The sequence below is a fragment of the Mobula hypostoma genome, chromosome 13, assembly GCF_963921235.1.
Source record: "Mobula hypostoma chromosome 13, sMobHyp1.1, whole genome shotgun sequence".
Taxonomy (NCBI): Eukaryota; Metazoa; Chordata; class Chondrichthyes; order Myliobatiformes; family Myliobatidae; genus Mobula; species Mobula hypostoma.
The window spans coordinates 89420423-89440567 of record NC_086109.1 but is presented as its reverse complement, the minus strand read 5'-3'; the positions used below and the strand labels follow the sequence as shown (position 1 = coordinate 89440567).

The following is a 20145-nucleotide window of genomic DNA, read 5'->3' as shown; positions in this document are numbered from 1 at the left end:
GTTCACCAGCAGCTTTTATGTGTATTGCTTCCATATCTACTCTGTCTAGGCCTTTCAACATTCAAAAGGTTTCAATGAGATCCGCCCTCATCCTTCTGAATTCCAGTGAGTACAGGCCCACAGCCATCAAACATTCCATGGCAATGTGCCACTGATATTGGTATCATCCCAAAATGTCGACTGTTTATTAATTTCCACAGATGCTGCTTGACCTGCTGAGTTCTTCTGGCATTTTATGTGTGCTGCGTTGGATTATTATAGTCACATGTTCAAAGATACAATGAAAAGCTTGTCTTGTTTTCTGTACATACAGATCAAATTACCCAGTGCATTGAGCTAGAATAACGTAAAACTGTAACAATGCAGAACGAAGTGTAGAAGGTACCGAAAGAGTGAATTTTCTCTCCACAAATTCTTTCCTTTCAGAAACTTAAACAGCTCCCAGTTAAACACAACAGTTGAATCTGCACCCATGACTTTCCAAACCACTGGCAGTGCACTCCACTCATTGTGTGTAGAAGTGTCTCCTGGTGTAGCTTTTGGCTCTTCTGCCAATCACATCCTTTTTATGTCCTCTGGTTCTTGACCCTCTCCAACACCTGTGTCTTTATCTTGGTACAGAGGTGGGGCAGTTAGCGTTCTGCTTCTCAGCGTTCGAGGTTGAATTCCCATCATTGTCTGTAAGGTGTTTGTACATTCTCCCTGTGACCATGTGGATTTCCTCTGGGGGCTCCAGTTTCCTCCAACGTTCCGTAGACTATGGTTAGTTAGTTGCACGCAAGATATGTTGGCGCCGGAGGCATGGCGACACTTGCAGGCTGTGCTCCCCCAGCACATCTTTGGACTTAGCTTGAGGTTGACAAAAATGACACATTTCACTCTGTGTTTTGATGTCTGTACGTGTGACAAATAGATCTTTCAAGACTGTCAAGCTCTTTAGGACGTGCTGAGGGTACGAAATGAAAGTTTTTATAATAGGAGCCTGAGTTTTTCTCTCAGAATCTGGGGCATCACACATCTTCTTATGGAGCATGCTCAATTCCCACTGCATGGGGCCAGATATCTCAGACCAGCTGCTGGGAGAAGTGATCGGGCTGGATCTGTGCCTAAGGTTCAGAGACAGTGCACAGTGGGCCCAGCTGTCAACAGCAGGTGACAGAGAACCTGAGAGTGTGGGAACCCAGATCCCGCAAGGTTCATAAATGGAAACCTTTTTTGGAGAGGAATAAACAGCCAATGGTTTGGGCCTAGATCCTTCACCAGAACTGGAAAGGAACCGGGAAGAAATGAGCTTCTTAATCTGGTGTTTTCCCCTTCCCCCTCCAGTCTTGATGAAGGGTCTCGGCCTGAAACATCGACTGTTTATTCCTCTCCATAGATCTGCCTGACCCGTCGAGTTCTTCCAGCATTTACTTTGTAATTAATTTTATTTATTTTTAATTTGGAGATGTGGAGTGAGTTGGGTCCTCCCGGCCCATCAAGCCACACCACCCAGCAATCCGCCTGTTTTAACACTAGTCTAATCACAGGACAATTTACAATGACCAATTAATCTACTATCCAGTACCCTTTTTGGACTACGGGAGAACCCAGAGCACACAGAGGAAACCCCCGTGGTTCATGGGGAGAACATATAAGGCCCTTACAGACGTCACTGGAAACGTAGAAACATAAAAACATAGAAAACCTACAGCGCAATACAGGCCCTTCGGCCCACAGAGTTGTGCCGAACATGTCCCTACCTTAGACATTACTAGGCTTACCTATAGCCCTCTATTTCACTAAGCTCCATGTCCCTGCTTTACTTTACTTACTTTACACTTTATTGTTGCCAAACAATTGATGCTAGAAAGTACAATCATCATAGCGATATTTGATTATGCGCTTGGCGTTCCCTGGGTACAAATCAATAGTAAATATTAAAAATTTAAATTACAAATCATAAATAGAAAATAGAAAAGGGAAAGTAAGGTAGTGCAAAAAAAACTGAGAGGCAGGTCTGGATATTTGGAGGGTACGGCCCAGATCCGGGTCAGGATCCGTTCAGCAGTCTTATCACAGTTGGAAAGAAGCTGTTCCCAAATCTGGCCGTACGAGTCTTCAAGCTCCTGACCCTTCTCCCGGAGGGAAGAGGGATGAAAAGTGTGTTGGCTGGGTGGGTCATGTCCTTGATTATCCTGGCAGCACTGCTCCAACAGCGTGTAGTGTAAAGTGAGTCGACGGACGGAAGATTGGTTTGTGTGATGTGCTATCTAAAAGTCTCTTAAAAGACCCCATTGTGTCTGCCTCCACCACCATTGCTGGCAGCCCATTCCACGCACTCACCACTCTCTGAATAAAAAACTTACCCCTGATATCTCCTCTGTACCTACTGCCCAGCTGGAATAGAACATCGAAGATCAGAACGCCCCGAGCTGTAATAGCGTTTTGCTAACCGCTACGGTACCATAGTGCCTTGCTAACCGCTACGGTACCATAGCGCCCCACACATTCTGTGTCTGTTGCTCTGGATTTCCAGTAGAATCTCTTGTATATGGGGTCTACGCAGACCTCTCTGTGTCCAGTCAAGGTGCGGAGGTCTGCTGACTGAATGCCGTATGGAGGGAGATCCAGTGCAAAGGGGAGTCATTAGCTCTGCCTTGATTCCACTTGGACATCATACTCCCAAGTCAAGAGCCAGTGACCCAGAGAGATCTCATGACTCCTGGCCACCGGTTACTGGGAGTCTGGTGTGGTTGAGATGAAAAGTAGTTTCCTACAGTTCCAAACCAACAGCTGGGAATTCCCCATTTATTAGTCAAGTAGAGACATCACTTGGGTGTCGGGGTGGAGATACCTCTCTGACAAAGGAGGTGTAGCCTGCAGGTCACCCTTGGGCAAGGTATAGCACCAGCTTAGCTCCTCACCTCCAATCAGGGTCATGTGAAGCCACAGGAGCAGGTCATGGATGGTCACCTGTGCAGCTGATGCATATCACAAGTCCCGGTTACGCGACCACTGACGCCAGGCAGACAATCTTTGAAGAGTACTGATAATGGCTGAGGTCATCCGTATTGTAAAGGCATTGCACAGAAGGCAATGGCAAACCACTTCTGTCGAAAAAAATCGCCAAAAGACCATGATCACCACGTCATACGACACGGCACATAATGAACAAGACATCACTGGCATTAACCATCAGACACAGGGCATGAATGTACAGAGACAAAAGTACCGAAAGGATCTCACCATGTAGTTATGGTTGTGCAAGGCTTTTCACTCATCCACACCAAGTCCTCTCTGCATTTTAGTAACCAGCGGCCAAGAGTCTTAACTGAGGCCAACGGGGTTAGATCCTGAGGGTTGTTGCTATTGATAGGCCTTATATTCCCTTGAGTATGAAAGACTGTGATGGGAGTATTTAGGATTAAGTGAAGAACGGAGAGAGAGGATTATGGGGCCTCAAAACTGGAGCTGATCTTTCCTGAGGGCTGGCAGGAGACAGTTCTTCAGAAAAGAGGTGGGGATAATGAAACCATAGAAAAACTACAGCACAGAAACAGGCCTTTTGGCCCTTCTTGGCTGTACCGAACCATTATCTGCCTAGTCCCACTGACCTGCACACAGACCATATCCCTCCATACACCTCCCATCCATGTATCTGTCCAATTTATTCTTAAATGTTAAAAAAGAACCCGCATTTACCACCTCGTCTGGCAGCTCATTCCATACTCCCACCACTCTCTGTGTGAAGAAGCCCCCCCTAATGTTCCCTTTAAACTTTTCCCCCCTCACCCTTAACCCATGTCCTCTGGCTTGTACTCGTTGGAATTTAGAAGATTGAGGGGGGATCTGATTGAAACGTATAAAATCCTAAAGGGATTGGACAGGCTAGATGCAGGAAGATTGTTCCCGATGTTGGGGAAGTCCAGAACGAGGGGTCACGATTTGAGGATAAAGGCGAAGCCTTTTAGGACTGAGATTAGGAAAAACTTCTTCACACAGAGAGTGGTGAATCTGTGGAATTCTCTGCCACAGGAAACAGTTGAGGCCAGTTCATTGGCTATATTTAAGAGGGAGGTAGATATGGCCCTTGTGGCTAGGGGGATCAGAGGGTATGGAGGGAAGGCTGGTGCAGGGTTCTGAGTTGGATGATCAGCCGTGATCATAGTAAATGGCGGTGCAGGCTCAAAGGGCCGAATGGCCTACTCCTGCACCTATTTTCTATGTTTTCTATGTTTATACAACCTCATCATAACATTCCAGCTCTTATACTCAGTACTTTGAGGCCAATGTACCAAAAGCTCTCTTTACGACCCTATCTAGCTGTGACGCCACTTTTAGGGAATTTTGTATCTGTATTCCCAGATACCTCTGTTCTACTGCACTCCTCAGTGCCTTACCATTAACCCTGTATGTTCTACCTTGGTTTGTCCTTCCAACATGTAATACCTCACACTTGTCTGTATTAAACTCCATCTGCCATTTTCAGCCCATTTTTCCAGCTGGTCCAAGTCCCTCTGCAGGCTCTGAAAACCTTCCTCACTGTCTACTACACCTCCTTTCTTTGTATCATCAGCAAATTTGCTGATCCAATTTACCACATTATCATCCAGATCATTGATATAGATGACAAATAACAATGGACCCAGCACTGATCCCTGTGGCACACCACTAGTCACAGGCCTCCACTGGGAGAAGCAATTCTCTACTACCACTCTTTGGCTTCTTCCATTGAGCAAATGTCTAATCCAGTTTACCACCTCTCCATGTATACCTAGCGACTGAATTTTCCTAACTAACCTCCCATGCGGGACCTTGTCAAAGGCCTTACTGAAGTCCATGTAGACAATATCCACTGCCTTCCCTTCATCCACTTTCCTGGTAACCTCCTCGAAAAACTCCAATAGATTGGTCAAACATGACCTACCACGCACAAAGCCATGTTGACTCTCCCTAATAAGTCCCTGTCTATCCAAATGCTTGTAGATTCTGTCTCTTAGTACTCCCTCCAATAACTTACCTACTACCGACATTAAATTTGCCGGCCTATAATTTCCCGGATTACTTTTCAATCCTTTTTTAAACAACGGAACAACATGAGCCACTCTCCAATCCTCCGGCACCTCACCTGTAGACAGCGACATTTTAAATATTTCAGCCAGGGCCCCTGCAATTTCAACACTAGTCTCCTTCAAGGTCCGAGGGAACACCCTGTCAGGTCCCGGGGATTAATCCACTTTAATTTTCCTCAAGACAGCAAGCACCTCCTCCTTTTCAATCTGTACAGATTCCATGATCTCACTACTTGTTTCCCTTAATTCCATAGATTTCATGCCAGTTTCCTCAGTAAATACAAATGCAAAAAATCTATTTAAGATCTCCCCCATTTCCTTTGGTTCCGCACATAACCGACCACTCTGATCATCAAGAGGACCAATTTTATCCCTTACAATCCTTTTGCTCTTAATATACCTGTAAAAGCCCTTGGGATTATCCTTCACTTTGACTGCCAAGGCAACCTCATGTCTTCTTTTAGCCCTCCTGATTTCTTTCTTAAGTATTTTCTTGCACTTCTTATACTCCTCAAGCACCTTATTTACTCCCTGTTTCCTATACATGTCATACAACTCCCTCTTCTTCTTTATCAGAGTTGCAATATCCCTTGAGAACCAAGGTTCCTTATTCCTATTCACTTTGCCTTTAATCCTGACAGGAACATACAAACAAACTCTGCACTCTCAAAATTTCTCCTTTAAAGGCTTCCCACCTACCGATCACATCTTTGCCAAAGAACAACCTGTCCCAATCCACGCATTTTAGATCCTTTCTCATTTCTTCAAATTTGGCCTTCTTCCAGTTCAGAACCTCAACCCTAGTACCAGATCTATCCTTGTCCATGATCAAGTTGAAACTAATGGTGTTATGATCACTGGAACCAAAGTGCTCCCCTACACAGACTTCCGTCACTTGTCCTAACTCGTTTCCTAACAGGAGATCCAATATTGCATCCCCTCTAGTTGGTCACTCTATATATTGATTTAGAAAACTTTCCTGAACACATTTTACAAACTCTAAACTATCTAGTCCCCTAACAGTATGGGAGTCCCAATCAATATATGGAAAATTAAAATCCCCTACCACCACAACTTTATGTTTCCTGCGGTTGCCTGCTATCTCTCTGCAGATTTGCTCTTCCAATTCTCGTTGACTATTGGGTGGTCTGTAATACAATGCCACTAATGTGGCCATACCTTTCCTGTTTCTCAGCTCCACCCATAAGGACTCAGTAGACAAGCCCTCTAATCTGTCCTGCCTGAGCACTGCTGTAATATTTTCCCTAACAAGCAATGCTACTCCCCCACCTTTTATTCCTCTGCCTCGATCACATCTGAAATATCGGAACCCTGGAATATTAAGCTGCCAGTCCTGCCCCTCCTGTAGCCAAGTTTCACTAATTGCTATAACGTCATAATTCCACATGTCAATCCACGCCCTCAACTCAACCGCCTTCCCCGCAATACTCCTAGCATTGAAATATATACACCTCAGAAGATTTTTACCACCACTCACAACCTTTCTATTAGCAGATTTGCTTGAACTTTTAACATCATTTATTTTCACCCCAGCCACACTGTCAGCTCTGGCACTCTGGTTCCCATCCCCCTGCAAATCTAGTTTAAAGCCTCCCCAATAGCACTAACAAACCTCCCTGAAAGGATATTGGTCCCCCTGTAGTTCAAGTGTAACCCGTCTCTCTTGTACAGGTCCCACCTGCCCCAGAAGAGGTCCCAATGATCCTGAAATCTGAAACCCTGCCCCCTACACCAGTTCCTCAGCCACTTGTTCATCCTCCAGAGCATCCTATTCCTACCCTCACTAGCACGTAGCACAGGTAGCAATCCTGAGATTACCACCCTTGAGGTCCTGCTTTTCAACTTCCTATCAAGCTCTCTAAACTCACTCTCCAGGACCTCCTCACTCTTCCTTGCTACGTCATTGGTACCGATGTGCACCACCACATCTGGCTGATCACCCTCCCACTTCAGAATGTCATGCAAGCGATCAGAGACATCCTTGACCCTGGCACCCGGGAGGCAACAAACCATCCTGGATTCTCTGTCATGACCACAGAACCTCCTATCTGCACCTCTAACTATCGAGTCCCCTATCACTACCGCTCTCCTCTTTTTCCACCCTCCCTTCTGCACTGCAGAACCAGACTCAGTGCCAGAGATCCGGCAACTGCAGCTTGTCCCAGGTAAGTCATCCCCCCCAACGGTATCCAATGCGGTATACTTGTTGTTGAGGGGAATGGCCACAGGGGAAACCTGCTCTGCCTGCCCTTTCCTCTTCCCTTGCCTGACAGTAACCAAATTTCCTGTCCTCTGCTCCTTTGGCGTAACTACCTCTCTGCAGCTACTATCTATAATCTCCTCATTCTCCCGAATGATCCGCAAGTCATCCAGCTCCTGCTCCAGTTCCCTAACGCGGTTTGTTAGGAGCTGCAGCTGGACGCACGTCTTGCAGGTGTCGTTGTCAGAGAGACCTCCGGGTCTCCCTGACTTCCCACATCCTGCAAGAGGAGCATTCCAACATCCTGCCTGGCTTTCTCTCTACTCTAAACAATCTGATCAAAAAACTTACCGGAACCTACCCTGGCCTCTGCCTGTTCTCGCCGAAGCCTGTTGAGCCAAAGCCGTCCCACTCTGACTCAGTCCACTCCAACAATGGCCGCTGTATATGGTGGTCTGCTTTTAAACCTTGGCATGCTACATCACGCGCCTGCACAGTGCAGACCCTTCTCCCCGAGCAGTGTTTTAAAAAAATGAGTTTTTCTACCCAATTTCTTCACTCCCTTCTTCTCAGCTGCTTGCTTCGACTGAAACAAGAACCGTTGAAAACTTCCCTTTTTAAACCTTGGCACGCTACGTCACGCGCCTGCGCAGTGCAGGCCCTTCTCCCTGAGCAGTGTTTTAAAAAAAAATGACTTTTTCTACCCAAATTCTTCACTCCCTTCTTCTCAGCTGCTTGCTTTGACTGAAAAGGGATTAGAGGCACGAGGAAGAGGGCAAAGGCAGAGGAGGAATTGACCCGCAGATCTATGACGATACCTGGAGCAACGTTGCTGTTAGGAAGAGACAAGGGTCCGTGAACCCTCATCTGTCTATTGAGGCTAATAGCAGAGAATTGGACAGGACAACATAACCCCTGTTAAATACATTTCAGAGTCCTTCTAATTTGACCATCTTGGCCTGTCCTCCCCCTCCATTCACAGCTCCCTGTGAACATTACAACTAAGAATTGAGAGCAGTCTGTCACCGCTGGCAACAGTCCAACAGAATGAAATTATCTACACAGGTGCTCCAGTTTTAATGGAAAATAAGTCGGCTTAAATGAATTCCACAGCAGGGAGATGTGAACTCCTGGCCCACTAGTCCCATAGCAACAGCTCTCGACCCAGAATGAATCAGAATCAGGTTTATTATCATTGATATATGTCGTGAAATTTGTTGTTTGCGGCAGCAGAACTGTACAATACATTAAAAATTATAATAAGTTAAAATAAGAAATACTGTATATAAGTAGAGCAAAAAGAGAGCAAATATGAGGTAGTGTTCATGGACCGTCCAGAAATCTGGTGGATGGGAAGAGGCTGCTCCTAAAACATTGAATGTGTGGCTTCAGGCTTCTGTAGCTCCGTAGGGTTATGTAATGGGTAACAGATGACACATATTGTTCATAATAGAAACTATTCTACATAATTCACAAACACCATCATTGAGTTGTGGGGTTCACTGTAAAAGACGGTGTCTGACATAATTACACCAGTGTAAGGTGACTGCTTTTGGTTTGTTCATAATGGAAGTAAAGGGCTGCAGCTTTTGTAAAGCATTATCCACCAAATCCTACACCCAGTAATGAGAAGAGGGTATGTTCTAAGTGGTGGGGGTCCTTAAATTTGGACGCCACCTTTTCGAGGCATTGTGTCTCGAAGACGTTCTTGGTGGAAAGGAGGCTGGGGCCCATGATGGAGTTGGCTGAGTTTACAACTTTCTGCAGCTTTTTCTGACCCTGTGCAGTGGCCCCTCCACACCAGACAGTGATGTAACCAGTTAGAATATTCTCCATGGTGCATCAGTAGAAATTTGCCAGTCTTTGGTGACATACCAAATCTCCTCAAGCTCCTAATGAAATATGGCCGCTGTTGTGACTTGCATCGATATGTTGGGCCCAAGATATATCTTCAGAGACGTTAACACCCAGGAAACTGTTCACCCTATCCACTGGACTCCTTGATAAGGACCTTTCTTTCTGAAGTCCACAATCAATTCCAAAGTTCAATTGAAAAGTTGTGAATCATTACTTACTGAAGCCATCATCCCTACTAGGGCATAGGCCACTGATAGCAGCTCACCAGAGTCCTCTTTCCTGGGCAAGTCTTTCAAGTTGTTCACAGGTGAAGCCTATCTTTGAAGATCCTTCCTCTCCCCGGGGATGAGGTCTTTGGAGATCCTGTCGTCATTTCTGCAGCACTGAGATTTTACGGGATGGGGTTGCTAGTCCATTCCCATCCTTTCATAGCCAGGCTTGGGACTGTCCATGGCTGAGTCATTATGTTAAGTAAGAGATCATTAGTTAGCTAATAGTTCAGTAAAAAATATTCAGTAGACTCAAAAAACTGCAAGATAGGTGGTAAAGGAAGAGAGCAAAAATACGAGGTAAGAGCAAATTAGTGAAGTAATATGTGTCATTGGTGGTAAAAGCCTGTTCTAGTCTCTCATTATAACTGAAGACCTTCAGTCCCAGTAACATCCTCGTGAATCTTTTCTGCACAGTCTCCAGCTTAGTGACATCCCAGCTATAACTGGGTGACCAGAAGTGCTCTCAGTGCTCAGGCAGGAGGTACAAGAGCCTCAGGACTCACACCACCAGGTTCAAGAACAGTTACTACACCTTAACCATCAGACTCATGAACAAAAGGGGATGACCACACTCAGCTGCCCATCCATTGAGATGTTCTCTCAACCATTGACCTCACTTCAAGGACTCTTCATCTTGATATTTCATGTTCTTGTTATTTATTGCTATTTATTTATGTTTGCTTCGGCACAGTTTGTTGTTTTCTGCACTCTGGTTGATCTTTCATTGATCCTGTTGTAGTTACTATTCTATAGATTTGCCGAGTATACTCACAGGGTTGGATGTGGTGACATATATGTACTCTGATAATAAAATTTACTTTGAAGTACTGGAACAAGATGTCCCAATTCTTGAATTTATTGCTTTGACTGATGAAGGCAAGTGTACCAAGTGCATTTGTTACCACCTTATCTATCAACACATGGTCATTCACAACCTCATGGAGAAAAATTGGAAGTTTAGACAGATGGAAAGATCCCACATGAAATTGGACAGTGTTTAATTGAGAACATAAAACCAGGGGCAATATATGGCACAGGAGATCATTCAGCCCCTTGTTCTGGTGCTGGTCCATAAATATCTCTCGGGCCTAATGAAGGAAGTGGCTGATGGGGGCAGTGAAGTGAATTACTCTACTCTCTAAACATATATATAGCTAGGATGCCTAAGACTTATGCACAGTACTGTAGTAATTATATGTATTGCGCTGTACTGCAGCCACAAAAAAAAATTGTGGCATATGATGTTGACTGGATTGGAGGGTGTACCTTATGAGAATAGTTTGAGTGTACTTGGCCTTTTCTCCTTGAAGCGACAGAGGATGAGAGGTGACCTGATAGAGGTGTATAAGATGATGAGAGGCACTGATCGTGTGGAAAGACAGAAGCTTTTTCTCAGGGCTGAAATGGCTAACATGAGGGGACTTAGTTTTAAGGTGCTTGGAAATAGGTACCAAGGAGTATGTTTTTCAGACAGAGAGTGGTAGGTGAATGCACTGCCAGCAGCAGTGGTGGAAGTGGATACAACAGGGGCTTTTAAGAGCCTCTTAAATAGGTACATGGAGCTTAGGAAAATAGAGGGCTATGCACTAGGGAAATTCTAGGCAGTCTCTAGAGTAAGTTACATGGTCGGCACAACATTGTGGGCCGAAGGGCCTGTAATGTGCTGTAAATTTCTATGTTCTATATATGTGAGTGATGATAAACCTAATTCTGATATGAGCCTCTATTGCGGACTGAGAGTGGGAAGGGGGCAGGGAGAGGGGAATCATGGTTGGGAAAAGGGGAAGGGAGAAGGGAGGGAGCGGGAAGTACCAGAGAGACATTCTGTAATGATCAATAAACCAATTGTTTGGAATCAAATGACCTTGCCTGTTGTCTCAGGGCTGAGAGTGTCTGCACCCACACCACCCCCACCCTTGGCACTCCTTCTCTGCCACCTGTCTCACACCACCCCCGTGGCGCTCCACCCTCACCATTCCCAACATCCTTTGATCCCGCCAGATTTACAAACCCGCTCTCTGCTCCATGTTGATAAATACAGTACTGTGCAAAAGTCTTAGGCATCTTCACTACATATATGTATTGCTTAAGACTTTTGCACAGTGCAGTGCCTCGAAGAGCACAAGGAAATGGGAGCTGGAGTCAGCCATTCGGCCCCTCTAGCCTGCCTTGCCAATCAATATGATCACAGCTGATCTACCCCAGACTCCATCTCGTCTTGTATGCCAGATCCCCTTACACATAACTCCCTGATCTTTCCAAACTGTATCTATTTCAAAGGGCTATCAGAGCCTTGATGGGCAGAGTGACATCTTGTTGCTTCTCCTAAATATTTCTTTACAAACATAAGGAGGCCACTCATCCCACTAAGTCTAAGATCCATCCTGTCAATCCATTCTCCTCTTTACTCTCTGCAGGTGATTCCCCCAATTATCCCACCCACCATCAAAACTGGGGATAATTTAATTTGCCAAGTAACCTTACCTACCATCCTACGAGCCTATGTACATCATTCTTGGTTAGATCGTAAGACGTATGAGCAGAATTAGGCCATTCAGCCCATCGAGCCTGCTCCACCATTTCACCATGGCTGATCCTGGATCCCATTCAAACCAAAACACCTGCCCTCTCACTATATCAGGACCGAACAGGAATCTATCAACTTCTGCTTTAAATATACCCTCGACTTGGCCTCTACCGCAGTCTGTGGCAGAGCATTCCACAGGTTCACTACTCTTTGGCTAAAAAAAATCCCTCCTTACTTCTGTTCTAAAAGGTCATCCCTGAATTTTGAGGCTGTGTGCTCTAGTTCTGGATTCCCCCCACCAGAGGAAACGTCCTCTCCACATCTACTTTATCTAGTCCTTTCAACATTCCGTAGTTTTCAACGAGATCCCCATGCATTCTTCTCAATTCCAGTCAGTACAGGCCCAAAACTACCAAATGCTCCTCTTATGTTAACCCCTTTATTACTGGAATCCTCTGCACTCTCTCCAATGACAATACGTCCTTTCTGAGATAAGGGGCTCAAAACTGTTGGTTACTTCAGCCATCTACAATGGAATCCCACCACTATGCACATCTTTCCTTGGCCCCTCCCATCCCCCTCCATTTTCCACAGTGATCGTTCTCTACATGACTCCCTCACCCACTCATCCCTCCCTATTCATCTCCCTCCTGGCACCTTCCCGTACATCTCCTCCCTTCCCACCACTCAGTACCTCCAGGAGAGGCAACACTTCACCTGCGAGTCTGTCGGAGTTGTTTACTGTGTCCAGTGCTCACAATGCTGACTCCTCAGCACTGGTGAGATCTGACGTAGACTGGGGCACCTCATTGTCAAACACCTTTGCTCTGCCCTCTGCAAAAGGAAGGACCTCCCAGTGGCTACACACTTCAGCTTGACTTCCCATTCCTATTCTGTCATGTCTGTCCATGGTCTCCTGTGCTACCACGATGAGGTCAAACTCTGGTTGGAGAAGCACCACCTCGTATTCCAACCTGATGGCATGAGTATTGATTTCTCCAACTTCTCCCCACCCCCTTAATCTGGCTTCTGCCTCCATCCTTTCCAGTCCTGATGAAGGGTCTTGGCCCAAAACTGTTTATTCCCCTTGCTCAGTACCATAGGGCAGAAGGTGCAGAAGTCTTGGGTCCCATGCTGCCAGGTTTGGGAGCAGTTGTTTCCCTCTGGCCGTCAGGCTCCTGGACCGACTTCGCCACCTCTGCGCTGAACTGACTCCGCTACCTGTGGACTCACTTTCAGGGACTCTGCAGTTCGTATTATTTGTTTACTCTTTTTTTACAATCTGGGACACCTGCCCAGGTGTTAGTGGAGCAAATTCCACTGCTTGGGACACCCGTTCAGGTTCGAATGGGGCAGATTTCAGAGTCTGGGACACCTGCCCAGGTGTGAACGGGGCAGATTTCACAGTCTGGGACACCTGCCCAGGTGTGAATGGGGCAGATTTCACAGTCTGGGACACCTGCCCAGGTGTGAATGGAGCAGATTTCACAGTCCGGGACACCTGCCCAGGTGTGAATGGGGCAGATTTCACAGTCCGGGACACCTGCCCAGGTGTGAATGGAGCAGATTCCACAGTCTGGGACACCTGCCCAGGTGTGAATGGGGCAGATTTCACAGTCCGGGACACCTGCCCAGGTGTGAATGGAGCAGATTCCACAGTCTGGGACACCTGCCCAGGTGTGAATGGGGCAGATTTCACAGTCTGGGACACCTGCCCAGGTGTGAATGGAGCAGATTCCACAGCCTGGGGCACTTGCCCGGATGTGAATGGTTCAAGTCCTGCCCAGTCTGGGACAGAGGGTCCCAGCGCCACCCTTTGGTCAGATGACTGTAATATGAGCATCCACACTGGGGCCAACAGCGCCACCCTGAGGAAAAGCTGTAAATATCAGTTAACCGGTTAATTGGCGCCAACTCAGAGTTGTGGATGTTTGGACAGCTGAGTTTCTTCTTTGCATTCAAGTTATGATATGCCCATCTGTTTGAGTAGCAATGAACATTTTTTTTAAATCACTCAAAGAAACTGGCATACTTGCCTTTATTAGTGGAGGCATTAAGCTCAAGCGTTGAGATGCTGCAACTTTATAAAACTCTGGTTAGGCTGGATCTGGAGTACTGCATTAATTTCTGGCAGATTGACTATAGGAAGCATGTGGAGGCTTTGGAGAGGGCACAGAAAGTGTTCACCAGGTGCTACATGGCTATGAGGGCATTTGCCATCATGAGAAGTTGGACACACGTGGGTTGTTTTCTCGGGAGCTGCAGACACCTGGTGGAGGTGCATGAGATTAAGAGAGGCATAGGTGAGTAGACAGCTGATATCTTTTTCACAGGCTTGGAATGTCTAATTCTATAAAATGTACACTTAATGTGAGAGAGGAAAGCTTAAAGGAGATACACGCAGCAGGATTTTTCGAGTGGTGGGTACCTGGAATACATTGCTGGGGATGGTGGTGGAGATGTTTAAGAGGCTCTTAAACAGGCACACGAATGTGCAGGGAATGGAGGGCAGAAGAGACTAGTTTAGTTAGGCATTTGATTACTAACTTCATTGGTACGGCACAATATCATTGACTGAAAGTCTTGTTCCTCTGCTGTATTGTTCTATGTTCCAGGTTCTAAGGTTTATTTCTATCTGCTTACTTCACTGGTAGGGAGGATTGGTTACAGGGAGAGTTAGGGAATGGAATTGCTCTGTAAGCTGCCATGAATTCTATGGGACGAATGGCTTTCTATAATATAGAAATCTATAATCCTGAGCTAATGTTAGAAGAGCTCTTTTTTAACACATTGCGTTACAATTTAGCTGATTGTGGCTATGCCACCCTAAGTGGTGTCCCCTGTGTTTCTGATGGTGTGAAGCAGGTGTGGTCCTCATGCTAAGGATGAGAGGAGGCTGAGGTTACTGAGGCGGACGTAGATAGAGGGGAGGAGAGAATAGCCCAGAGGACAAGTGTCCAAGGTAAAGAAGGTGGTAAGAGATGTGTCCTGCCAGATATTCCTTCATTTGAAGGGGCCTTACTACATTTCCCTCACTTTCATCAATGTTTTGTTTGTGGAACATTCTTTTGACTCCTTTGTATGGCAGCTAATGGTGGAGTAAGCTCAGTGGCTCCACCTTCTGTCCGAGTCTGCAACCACACCTTGTCCCGAGTTAACAGTTTTGCAGGCAACTCTCTTTTTAGAAGATGTTTCTCACAACTGCAGTAAGTTACATTTATTCATTTTCTAGCAAACCGGTTTTCTGGTTTTTTTTTAATGTAATCTTGGCTTTTTGGTTCAATGTTCAAAAAATTCAAAGTAAGTTTTATTGTCAAAGTACATATATGTCGCGATATAAAACCTTGAATTTCATACTCAGCAAATCTAGAGAATAATAACTATAACAGAATCAATGAAACACCACTCAGCTAGGCTTTCAATCAGCGTGCAGAAGACAACAAACTGTGCAAATACAAAAAGACAAAACAATAATAGTAAATAAATAAGCAATAAATATCGAGAACATGAGATGAAGAGTCCTTTAAAGTGAGTCCATGGGTTGTGGGAACATTTCAATGATGGGGCAAGTGAAGTTGCGTAAAATTATGCCATTTGATTCAAGTGCCTGATGGTTGGGGGGTAATAACTGTTCCTGAACCTGGTGGTGTGAGTCCTGGGACCCGTGTATCTTCTTCCTGATGACAGCTGTGAGAAGACTGCATGTCCTGGGTGGTGGAGATAATGGATGCTGCTTTCCTGCGACGGAGTTCCACGTACGGTAACCGTGCTCAGTAGTTGGGAGGGCTTTACCCATGGTGGACTGGGCCAGATCGACTACTTTTTGTAGGATTTTCTGTTTAAGGGCATTGATGCTCCAATACCAGGCTGTGATGCAGCCAGTCAATATGCTCTGCACGACACATATATAGAATTTTGACGAAGTTTTAGATGATATGCTGTATCTCCACAAACTCCTAAGGAAGTAGAGGTGCTGCTGTGCTTTCTTCATAATCACACTTACGTGCTGGGTCTAGTACAGATTCTCCAAAATAATAACACTTAGGAATTTAAAGTTGCTAAACCTCGCCACCTCTGACCCTCCGATGAGGACTGGAACGTGGACCTCTGGTTTCCTTCTCCTGAAGTCTACAATCAGATCCTTGGTCTTGCTGACATTGAGTGAGAGATTGTTGTTGTGGTACCACAGGCAGGTTTTCAGTCTCCCTCCTATATGCTGATTAATGAAGAAGAAGAAGAATTTAAATTTTATATCCATCCCACAAAGTGAGGGGGTAAAAATCTTTGCGTTATGATTCCGTTGCAATGTACAGACATGTGAATTTAGACGTCTAAAAGGCTAAGAAACTGTCCTGTAGCCTGTTGGTCTTGGCTTTAATGCTGTGATAGCGTTTGTCAGATGGATGCAGCTGAAACAGTTTATGGTTGGGGTGACTGGTGTTTCTGATGATCTTCCTTCTGCACCTGCTGCTATAAATGTCCTCAATGGAGGGAAGCTCACATCCACAGATGCACTGGTCTCTCCGTACCACTCTGTGCAGTGCCCAGCAGTCAAGGTTGGTGTAGTTCCTGTACCAGGCAGTGATACAGCCAGTCAGTATGGTCTCAATTGTGGCCCTGTAGAAGATCTTGAGGAATTGGAGCCCCATGCCGCACTTCTTCAGTCACCTGAGGTGGAAGAGATGCTGCTGTGCTTTTTTTGCCACACAGCCGGTGTGTACAGTCCAGGTGATGTGTGCATCGAGGAACCTGAAGCTACTCACCCTCCCAACTGCAGAGCCATTGATGTTGATCGGGCCGAGCCTGTCTCCATTCCTCCTGTAATCCACACACAGCTCTTTACATCACCACCTTTGGTTCAGCCTGTAAAGGTGGTGCCGTCAGCAAAGTTGAATGTGGCATTGGACCTGTGCTTAGCCACACAGTCGTAAATGTAAGGGTAAAACAAGTAGAACAGGGGACTAAGCACACAGCCCTGTGGTGCAGCTATGCTGATGGAGATTGTGGAGGAGATGTTTACAAGATCAGAACATAGAACAGTACAGCACAGGAACAGCCCTTCGGCCCATCGTGTTGTGCTAAATTAATAAAATCCAAACCCTTCTGCCTGCACATGGTCGATATCCCTCCATTCGCTGCCCATTCATGTGCCTATGTAAGCATGTTAAACATCTCTTGTATTTGCCCCTGGGCACCCACCACTCTCTGTGTAAAAGAACCTGTCCTGCACATCTCCTTTGACCTCCCCCACCCCCTACAATGCATGTGTTCTGGTATCAGACTCCCCCCAATCTCCAGGAGCATTGGAAGTTCTTAATGGGGTGATAAAGATAAAGGGGACTATGGGGAGGTGCTCAGTTGCAAGGGGCAGCTGAGAGATTACAGGCTTAATTTAAGAAATTAATTACTCATTATCAGCATTTGATCATCAGTGTTTCATAATCACGTAATCACCTCATCTCTTGCTAACCGTTCTCTTAGACTTTGCTTCAAGAGTGTTATAGTTGTTGAAAAGCAATGTGACTCTTATGTGTTGGACATTTCAAAAGAAATCTGGACTGAAGAAATTGTGTTATTTCTGGGCCTGGTCCATGTATTATTGTCCTTCACTGCTGTAGTATAGTTATTCCACTACTCTAATTATGCTGTGACACAATTCCTTTGAATTAGGGTATGGCATTCAATGGGGTAAAGTTCAGAATATGCCTTTCAAATGGTCTTGACTACATTTCTCTAGACCACAGCCCAACCAAGATATCACTACCCCAGTTAATGTACCTTCAGACAGAGAGATCATAATGTTCCCCTTTATTGATCGCAGCACTTGAGGTTGGAATTAAACGATAGGCAATTGACGATGGTTGTGAATCCATAAGGAAAATGAAAGAAGCAGACCAAATGAAATAGAAGTGTAGACAGTATGGTGTGGGTTATCTGAAATATGGTTTTATACGAGCACCAAGCTTCAAACTGCAGCCAATGTGTCTGCTGTGAGAAATGAGGCAATGTCCTTGAACATTTGAAGAGAATACACTCTGATAAAGCAAACGAGAACTTGGCTTATTTTCAGTCACTTTGTGAAACTTTCAGAAACTGAAAGCCTCTCAAAAGGTGTTTGTCAGCACTTCACAACGAAACAGTGATGGTTTGCCTGCTTCATACATTTCATTGCTCATTGCTGAATCTGGAAGGCCCAAACAATTAGAGAAGAACTGATTCTGTCAGAAGTAAAGAGGGTTTTGAGTATGGTTTTTCACAACTCACCGGACCAAATAATTGAAGTGATTCCACTCAGTGAAAACTCTGTTCAAAGAAAAATGAATGAAATGACCGAGAACATGGAAGACACATTGTAAAAGGTATTCAGGACAACAGAACTTACTCTGCAATTGAATGAGACAACTTTGCCAGGTTTGCTTCTTGTTATGTTTGCTTCATAAAAAATGAAAGCAAGGTTCAAGAGTTCTTATGTACAAGGGGATTAGAAACAGATACGAAGGGGGAGGTAATTTCAGATTGATGAGCAATTTTTCAAAGAGAATGACATTCCACTCACCAACATTCCTGTTTGTGCAACAGAAGGAGCACGATCAATGACGGGACACCACCGTGCGGTTATCATTTTCTTGAAAAAAACTATACCCAACATATTTACCATTCGTTGTGTAATTCACAGACAACATCTTGTTGCAAAAAAAACCCAAGTGATAGGCTGCACAAATCATTAATTACTTTTATCACTGCATGAAATAAAATCGGGTCCCATTCTCTCAATTCCCTACTTTGTATCGAATATGATGAATAGTTTGAACGCTTGCTGTTACACAGAGAAATCAGGTGGCTCTTAAAAGGAAACTACTTGAGATGCTTTTATATGCTTTTTGAAACTGGTAAAATTCTTTGAAGACTTGAATATTTTCACTCACTAATCAACTCAAAAATATTAGGCATGACATTGCTTATTTGGCAGAATCATTAGCAAAGTTTTATGAAATCAGTCTTCAATTGCAAGAAAATTATGTGATTCTTATAAAAATCAAATCAGTCAATTCCACATTTTTCTCCAACATAACTATTTAAATGCAACGTAGGCTGTCATGACCTTTACTGATTTCTGAGCCTCCCTGAAAGAAAGAAAGAATATCAGATGACGAGCTTCAAGTATACTATGCCCACCTGGGTGAGCTGCATAAAGACATGTCAGGGAAATTTCAGGATCCTTTCTTGATTCAAATTCCAAACTGGGTATAAATTCCATTCCTGAACACTTGTAATGAGGAATTAACAGGAAGGATGGAGGAAGAACTGAGCTCACTACAAAATGACTTTGAGCTGAAGCTGAGGATCAGAAAACCGTATCAAGACTTTTGGTTGCAGAAGAAGTCTCTGAACGCTATCCTGCACTGCGGAAAAGTGTCAAAATATCCTTAATTCCCTCTTCAACGTCGTATTTAGTGGAGCCTAGTTTCTGTGCAATTGTCCAACTTCTTTCAAAGCAACAAAACAGACTGCAAATTACTGAACACAGGGTTCTGCGACTCTTCTGAGTGACATTCAGCCTGATATTGAAAAGCTGACATCACTGCACCAAACCTATCCCTCTCACCGAAAGCTGAAAAAAGCACAGAGGTAGCGAATAGTAGGACTGCTAATGTACGCTCTAAAATTGTTGATGAAAATTTGTCACTGCTGTGAATTTGCAGTTCCTTTTTTCTTTCACTGGGCAGTGTAAATCAATATTCTTTATAGTTTTTGTGCAATGGCCGGAAAGTGCGGGAGATGTGGTCTGGGAGCCAAGGGGACTGTAAGCCAAAAAGGTTTGCAAAGCACTGATTTGGAAGATAATCACATCTGCCTCTTGCCCACATAGCTATGCTCTGATTCAGCAGGCAATTCTCTCACAGCCGAAACATAATCCTGAGCTCAAAACTCATACCAGGATCTTGGTACAGGCAGTACCAAGGGAGTGTCTTAAACAGAGGTCATGTCTATATGCAAAGAGAGACGCAAAGGTTTCAATGGTACTTTAGTGTTTCCCTGGTACCTATCTCCTTCCATACTTTATCTGTCGTTAGTGGGATCCTGCTGTGCACACATTTGTCATCATATTTCCTTTGTTGCAACACTGAGTGCACATACAATAGTCCTGCGAAAGTCAGAAACTTTGAGGTTGGAACAGTTACTGTTCAAATGCACATTATTTCACTTCTGGAA

At 44.8% G+C, this 20145-nt stretch overlaps 1 protein-coding gene across 2 annotated transcripts in view; it reads left to right on the top strand.

Annotated features, from left to right (window-relative positions):
- Positions 1-20145, top strand: part of LOC134355768 (coronin-2B) — a 226523-nt gene that overhangs the window by 155201 nt on the left and 51177 nt on the right. The gene's annotated exons all lie outside the window — the stretch shown is intronic.